We start from the raw sequence: 7,500 nt of genomic DNA on the forward strand, positions 1-7,500 counted from the left end.
ATTACGTTTCTACAGCAACATTGTTGAGCCAGAGATCTCCTCGCAGATCAACGAGATGCCTTATTTTCTAACCACAGTGAAGAAGAAGAAGTGACAATAAACACGTAATGAAGCCAGAGACCTCGCACCCGTCTCCAAGCAGTGTCAGAATCATTCCAAAAGAACGTTAGTAAGTACGGCGGCTCCATCTGACTGACATAAAAAAAAAGCGAATGAAAAAATAATAATAACCCCATTTAAACTGATGCTTGTGTTTATTCACATTGACCAAAGACTTGACCTTGTTCTCTCCTCGAATATTTCTGCCACAAGATATTGGAGGATATAGTTTGAAGGCTCTCCTTCCCCACTGCGTTTAGAAAAACGAAATTCTAAATGCAGGTGATGCAATATTAATCGCGGTTTGCTGATATAAAATGCAATATTTTCCGACAGCTGGTGGGGTTTCGGGGAGCCGTCAGACAGCTAGTGGGGTTTCGGGAAGCCATCAGATGAAAGCACTAGTCTCGGCTGTAGACTAGAAAAACGCGTTTATTACTTTTGTTTGGCTTTTGGCTAAGAGAGGAGAGAAGGAACACTGTAACGTGAGTAAAAAAAGGATGCCTCTTTATATTGAGTGCAATGGCGAAACGAATTTAGAGTTGTACTAATTTACTTGATATAAAAAGTCAAATTATTTTTTTGTATATTTTTTTTTATCGATGTAATTCAATGTTGTTTTAAACAACACCAAGTAAAAGGAAAGAAACTGTAAATAGTTTGTCGAGTGTATAACCCAGTACTACACTGGGTCGCAGTTCCATTCTGAAAGTACGCGTCGTAGTGACGCAAACAAACTGAAGAACCACAATCTCTGTTTAGCGTGTTGTTTTATATTAAAAACAGTGCATGTTGTAAAACTTTTATAATAACAAAACAAAAAATAAATAAGTTGTGTTAATTTATTTAAAGTTTCACCATTGTAATTTGGAATATTATGGGTTATGTTTCTGTCTTGTAGTTGGCTAGTCATTTGAACTAGTGAGTTTAACCTATAATTTTGCACTATTTGTTTTTTGTTATGAAGAAATTCGTTTTTTTTTGCTTTTCGACCAAGTCAGTATAAAGGCTGAAGATGGCAAATGTCTTATTTACCCGTTTCTCTTTACAATTTTGTTGGAATCCTTGTAAAGTAAAAACGCTTATTATCTTGTATTATTTCTTGTTCATATAGAAGCCCGTCTCTACAGCTCGCGCCACTCCACTCGGGCAGAACACCGCGCCATGCAGCCTGCACCTCACGCAACTGCAATAATTCAGCCTGGTGAACAGCTCCCTTGCAGATTGAAGAGTAATGCATTATTGAAAGGCTTTATATCAAACAGCTCGAGGGGGGGGCTGTCTTTTTTTGTTGTTGCTCTGCTCTCCTCAGACCGACCGACCGGACAGGCAGAGGCTCGAGATGAAGTCCCGGTGTCTGACGGAACTAAAGCTCCTAATATGTTAATGACCGTAGGGGATGCCGGAAGGTACTGGCCCGGTTACTACCGGCCTCAGCTGCCACAGCACCATATGTCAACCAGGTTGGCCACGTGTATATCTATTAATCAAGAAGATGTTTCATCTTAGAAAACAACAACTCATTAAACAATATCCATTCCAGTTAAACCAGTAATAACTACTATCGCACCAGTAATGGCGACACAAATGCCAAATAAAAAATCAGACATGGATTTAAAAGCGTCATGTTTTTTTTTCTTCTCATTATTTAGCTTTTCCCTCCTTTGTTTTTGAGGGGACGCATTGTACTAAATTGGTAGGAATCACAGTATATTATTTTCTATGATCGACTGAAACCAAATATTGCTTTTGTAACCGTTAAAAGTCTGTCTGTCTGTCGAGGTGTTGAGTGGTTTTTAGAGAACTCAAAACCCCGTCGTTGGCAGTCACGGTGTGATTATGATGTACGTGAAGAAAGGAGCGAGAGGTTCTAGGCTCGCTCTACCTCTACTTGCACCGGGGATAAACCGGGGAGAAATGCTTCAATTTCCTAGTAGTTGGTTTGACCTTGCGTTAAGACAAAATACTCGACAGAAAAGGAAAAAGAAAAAGAACAAGCAAGGAAACAGAAAAATAATAGCCTACATCTACTGGAGAAATATAGGAAGCCGGTAGATAAAGGCGTCTCAGGGGGGCTATACTAACTCAGAATAAAATAGCTATTAACATATAATAACTGTCGATATAGCCTACAAAATGATGGATTTATTTCAATACTTATTGGGTTATAATTTGAGTAATCTGCACATCACAAAAAAAAAGTCTATATGAACCATAATTGTGTACTAATGCATGTTTTTCACTCTCCCCCCCTTCCTCCCCTCTCGTCAAACACAAAATCACCCTAATATCCACCCCGCACCTCTCCCCATATAATGTGTCTTGAGTTACCATAGATCTCATAAATTAACTCCTTTAGGCTATACTATCGCGAGAGTAATTAATCTAGCCCGTGGATGTAAATAAAGTGAAATTGGATTCCTGACAGACGAGATGAGGAGGAGGCCCCTCTGACACCACGTGACAATCCGAAATAATGATTCCACGGTGCCACAGTCCTTTATATATGGAAACGCCGCGCGGGGCACTTTAGATTTACGAGCTCATGACTTTGTACAATAGCTGAGAGGGAGCTGTGAGCGATGGGGAGTGGGAACAACGCAGAACGTTATAGCTGCGCTTACGATCCCAAGTTAAGACGGATTATAATCACGGTAATTATAGTGCTCTCGCTACTAAACTAAAAAAATGAAAATAAATATACAAAAACAGCATCCAGACTCCAGAACAATTTGGAAATGTAGGCAACTAGTGAACACGTTTTTTTTCCCCACATCAAGTTTGATGAGACAAGAAACGGCGTGTTTCCTCTTTGAATAAAGCTCTTTTATATAAAGGCTATTTAAGATCAGGAGAAAAAAAAGGCATTTTAAAAAGTTGCCTACATGCCCATATAGGCATAAATACATGCAATACATTTACTGCTAAAAGGGCCAAAATGAATGTGATATTAGTATTATGATTGTCTGGTATCTCTCATGTGCAGCAGAATGAAGTGAAACACCCGCATCGAGGTCTCTATATTGGTTATAACAATGAGCATGAAGGAGGGCCTCCAGGAAGTGATGTCAAGCGTGTGGGGGGGGTTGAGAAGTACGTCCCCACTTATTATCGAAACACTTATCTCCCTCACTAACTTTAAGCACCAACTGTCAGAGCAGCTCACAGATGACTGCACCTGTACACAGCCCACCTATAACTTAGCCCAATCAACTACCTCTTTCCCAACTGTATTAAAGGTGAAATAAAAATAAATAAAACGGCCCTCCAGGAAGTGATGTCAAGCGTGGGGGTGGGGGGGGGGGGTTGAGAAGTATGTCCCCTAGATCTGTATTCATTTCCCCCGCTTGTATTTGTCCTGGGTAATCCACCACCGTCCAGGGCTCCTATGGACGTGGTGACGTTGTTGACACAGCGGCACATTTCAATCACCCAGGGGTTCACCGTCATACGAACAATTTATTTGTCTAATAAATCCGTCATTTAGGAAGAAAAATATTTGATCTGGAGGCTCTGACCTCTCCCGGTTTACTGAGATGCCGACGCCGACGCCGGGGAAGGATAGGATGACAGAAGGTTCTGTATAGTATATAGCCCTCGATGACACCAGCTGAGGAACTATGAATATGAAACCGTGGACCAGCTAGACGTGTGAATCTCAATGACGGAGATATAGGCTACGGCTACACACAATCTTCTAGAGAAAACGAAGAGAAAAATCCAGGTCACACACACACGCACGCACGCACGCACGCACGCACGCACGCACGCACGCACACGCACACGCGCACACACGCACACACGCACACACACACACACACACACACACACACACACACGCACACACACACACACACACACACACACACACACACACACACACACTCCAAAACAGAATCAGCTGGGATTCGATTCCATTTGGCCCCTCGAAATGTCATTCAGATTGACACACTCCACACGCTACAACAGTGTCGCCTTCACTTCCAACCTTCCCTTGGTCCCATGTCACATAAAACATATTCCAATTACCATTGAATAAACATAACATATAAGCTAAGGTTAAAACGGCACCGATTGCTATTTGGTGGGTGCAATACTTTAGCCTATTAATGGGAATCCGTGTTTTTGTTTTTCGTTTTACTAGACTAGATTTTTTTTAAACAATCTTTTCGTTTTACTAGATTATAAGAGTTATAATCTAGACCCCAACGGATTAGAATCTAGACCCCAACATTTTAGAATTAGGATCTAGACCCCAACAGATTAGAATCTAGACCCCAACGGATTAGAATCTAGACCCCTGCGGATTAGAATCTAGACCCCAACGGATTAGAATCTAGACCCCTGCGGATTAGAATCTAGACCCCTGCGGATTAGAATCTAGACCCCAACGGATTAGAATCTAGACCCCTACGGATTAGAATCTAGACCCCAACGGATTAGAATCTAGACCCCAACGGATTAGAATCTAGACCCCAACAGATTAGAATTAGAATCTAGACCCCTACGGATTAGAATCTAGACCCCAACGGATTAGAATCTAGACCCCAACGGATTAGAATCTAGACCCCAACGGATTAGAATCTAGACCCCAACGGATCTAGACCCAACGGATTAGAATCTAGACCCCAACAAATTAGAATCTAGACCCCAACGGATTAGAATCTAGACCCCAACAGATTAGAATCTAGACATCTAGACCCCTGCGGATTAGAATCTAGACCCCAACGGATTAGAATCTAGACCCCTACGGATTAGAATCTAGACCCCTGCGGATTAGAATCTAGGGTCATTGGAAGGCGTTCTTGTTGTAGATTCTATATGCCTGTCTAGCGACGGGCCCGTAGATATGTCATTGGTTTTCCCAGGCCACTCTTTAGCGGTATGATGGCCCGAGGCGCTTCTCTTATTGATCCGGGGTATTGGACACATGTGCTCGTCATCAATACCCCCCCCCCCACGTGCAGCCTTCTGGTGGTGACGTGCCTGTCTCTGCTTTCAACTGCTCTCTATCACACGTTGGACTCATCTAAGAGGCTTGTTGGGAGAAATGTCCCGCATGGAAAAAATTAATGGCATTTTGAGGCAACTCACATGTCATTTTTAGTCTTCTGCCATTTTCTCTGCTTATAATGAATGGTTTTCTGTGCCTCATGCCACTGTCCATGGTGCTGAAAGGTACCAGGGTTACTTTACTCTATGTGACTTCAGGTCCACTGTCCATGGTGCTGAAAGGTACCAGGGTTACTTTACTCTATGTGACTTCAGGTCCACTGTCCATGGTGCTGAAAGGTACCAGGGTTACTTTACTCTATGTGACTTCAGGTCCACTGTCCATGGTGCTGAAAGATACCAGGGTTACTTTACTCTATGTGACTTCAGGTCCACTGTCCATGGTGCTGAAAGATACCAGGGTTACTTTACTGTATGTGACTTCAGGTCCACTGTCCATGGTGCTGAAAGGTACCAGGGTTTACATCAGTCGTTCCCAACCAGGGGTACTTGACCTTTCCACAGATGGGTACTTGAGAAGACTCACGAGACCATAGGCCTACTGGTAAAATGCACAAGAGGGGGTACTCCAGGGGTACTCTGGGCAGAGCAACATTCAGTCGGTGGTACAGTGGCCGAAAAAGGATGGCAACTACTGGTATACATTATACACTGTAATTCTCTGTCCTTGGTACTGAAAGGTACCCTGTTTTACATTATACGCTGTAATTCTCTGTCCTTGGTACTGAAAGGTACCCTGTTTTACATTATACACTGTAATTCTCTGTCCTTGGTACTGAAAGGTACCCTGTTTTACATTATGACTTGTAATTCTCTGTCCTTGGTACTGAAAGGTACCCTGTTTTACATTATACACTGTAATTCTCTGTCCTTGGTACTGAAAGGTACCCTGTTTTACATTATACACTGTAATTCTCTGTCCTTGGTACTGAAAGGTACCCTGTTTTACATTGTGACTTGTAATTCTCTGTCCTTGGTACTGAAAGGTACCCTGTTTTACATTGTGACTTGTAATTCTCTGTCCTTGGTACTGAAAGGTACCCTGTTTTACATTATACACTGTAATTCTCTGTCCTTGGTACTGAAAGGTACCCTGTTTTACATTATGACTTGTAATTCTCTGTCCTTGGTACTGAAAGGTACCCTGTTTTACATTATGACTTGTGATTCTCTGTCCTTGGTACTGAAAGGCTTCACCTGTCTCCACACCAATGTCCGGTGTGCTGAAAGATAACTGGCATTATGGTCCATTGGGTTGATAACTCTATAAATAAGTGAATTGTTTATCCAAGTTGAATATGTTTTCCACTATTGTGTATCAAAATGTTACCATGCAAGTAGAGGTTTTAAGTTTAATATATTTGGATTAAGGTGTGTGTGTGTGTGTTGAGAGCAATACCATCATCATGTGTTCCAGCTCCTCCCAGCCACTGCAGCATCATCATGTGTTCCAGCTCCTCCCAACCACAGCAGCAGCATCATGTGTTCCAGCTCCTCAGGTCCACTGTCCAGCTGAAACAGCAGCATCATCATGTGTTCCAGCTCCACTGTCCCAGTACCACACAGCATCATCTCTGTGTGTTCCAGCTCCTCCCAGCAGCAGCATCATCATGTGTTCCAGCTCCTCCCAGCCACAGCAGCATCATCATGTGTTCCAGCTACTCCCAACAGCAGCATCATCATGTGTTCCAGCTCCTCCCAACCACAGCAGCATCATCATGTGTTCCAGCTCCTCCCAGCCACAGCAGCATCATCATGTGTTCCAGCTCCTCCCAGCCACAGCAGCATCATCATGTGTTCCAGCTCCTCCCAGCCACAGCAGCATCATCATGTGTTCCAGCTCCTCCCAACCACAGCAGCATCATCATGTGTTCCAGCTCCTCCCAGCCACAGCAGCATCATCATGTGTTCCAGCTCCTCCCAGCCACAGCAGCATCATCATGTGTTCCAGCTCCTCCCAGCCACAGCAGCATCATCATGTGTTCCAGCTCCTCCCAACCACAGCAGCATCATCATGTGTTCCAGCTCCTCCCAACCACAGCAGCATCATCATGTGTTCCAGCTCCTCCCAGCAGCACCATCATCATGTGTTCCAGCTCCTGCAGCCACAGCAGCATCATCATGTGTTCCAGCTCCTTACCACAGCAGCATCATCATGTGTTCCAGCTCCTCCCAGCCACAGCAGCATCATCATGTGTTCCAGCTCCTCCCAGCCACAGCAGCATCATCATGTGTTCCAGCTCCTCCCAACAGCAGCATCATCATGTGTTCCAGCTCCTCCCAACCACAGCAGCATCATCATGTGTTCCAGCTCCTCCCAACCACAGCAGCATCATCATGTGTTCCAGCTCCTCCCAGCCACAGCAGCATCATCATGTGTTCCAGCTC

General features: G+C 43.7%; 1 long non-coding RNA gene across 1 annotated transcript; it reads left to right on the forward strand.

Annotated features, from left to right (window-relative positions):
- Positions 1 to 237: 237 nt before the first annotated feature.
- LOC118380731 (uncharacterized) lies at positions 238 to 1,712 on the forward strand. Its single transcript, XR_004824923.2, has 2 exons — positions 238 to 584; positions 1,214 to 1,712. It is a non-coding gene; the product is annotated as an uncharacterized LOC118380731 (long non-coding RNA).
- The last annotated feature ends 5,788 nt before the right edge of the window (positions 1,713 to 7,500 follow it).

Source organism: Oncorhynchus keta, unplaced genomic scaffold (genome assembly GCF_023373465.1).
Source record: "Oncorhynchus keta strain PuntledgeMale-10-30-2019 unplaced genomic scaffold, Oket_V2 Un_contig_17532_pilon_pilon, whole genome shotgun sequence".
NCBI classification, from domain to species: domain Eukaryota; kingdom Metazoa; phylum Chordata; class Actinopteri; order Salmoniformes; family Salmonidae; genus Oncorhynchus; species Oncorhynchus keta.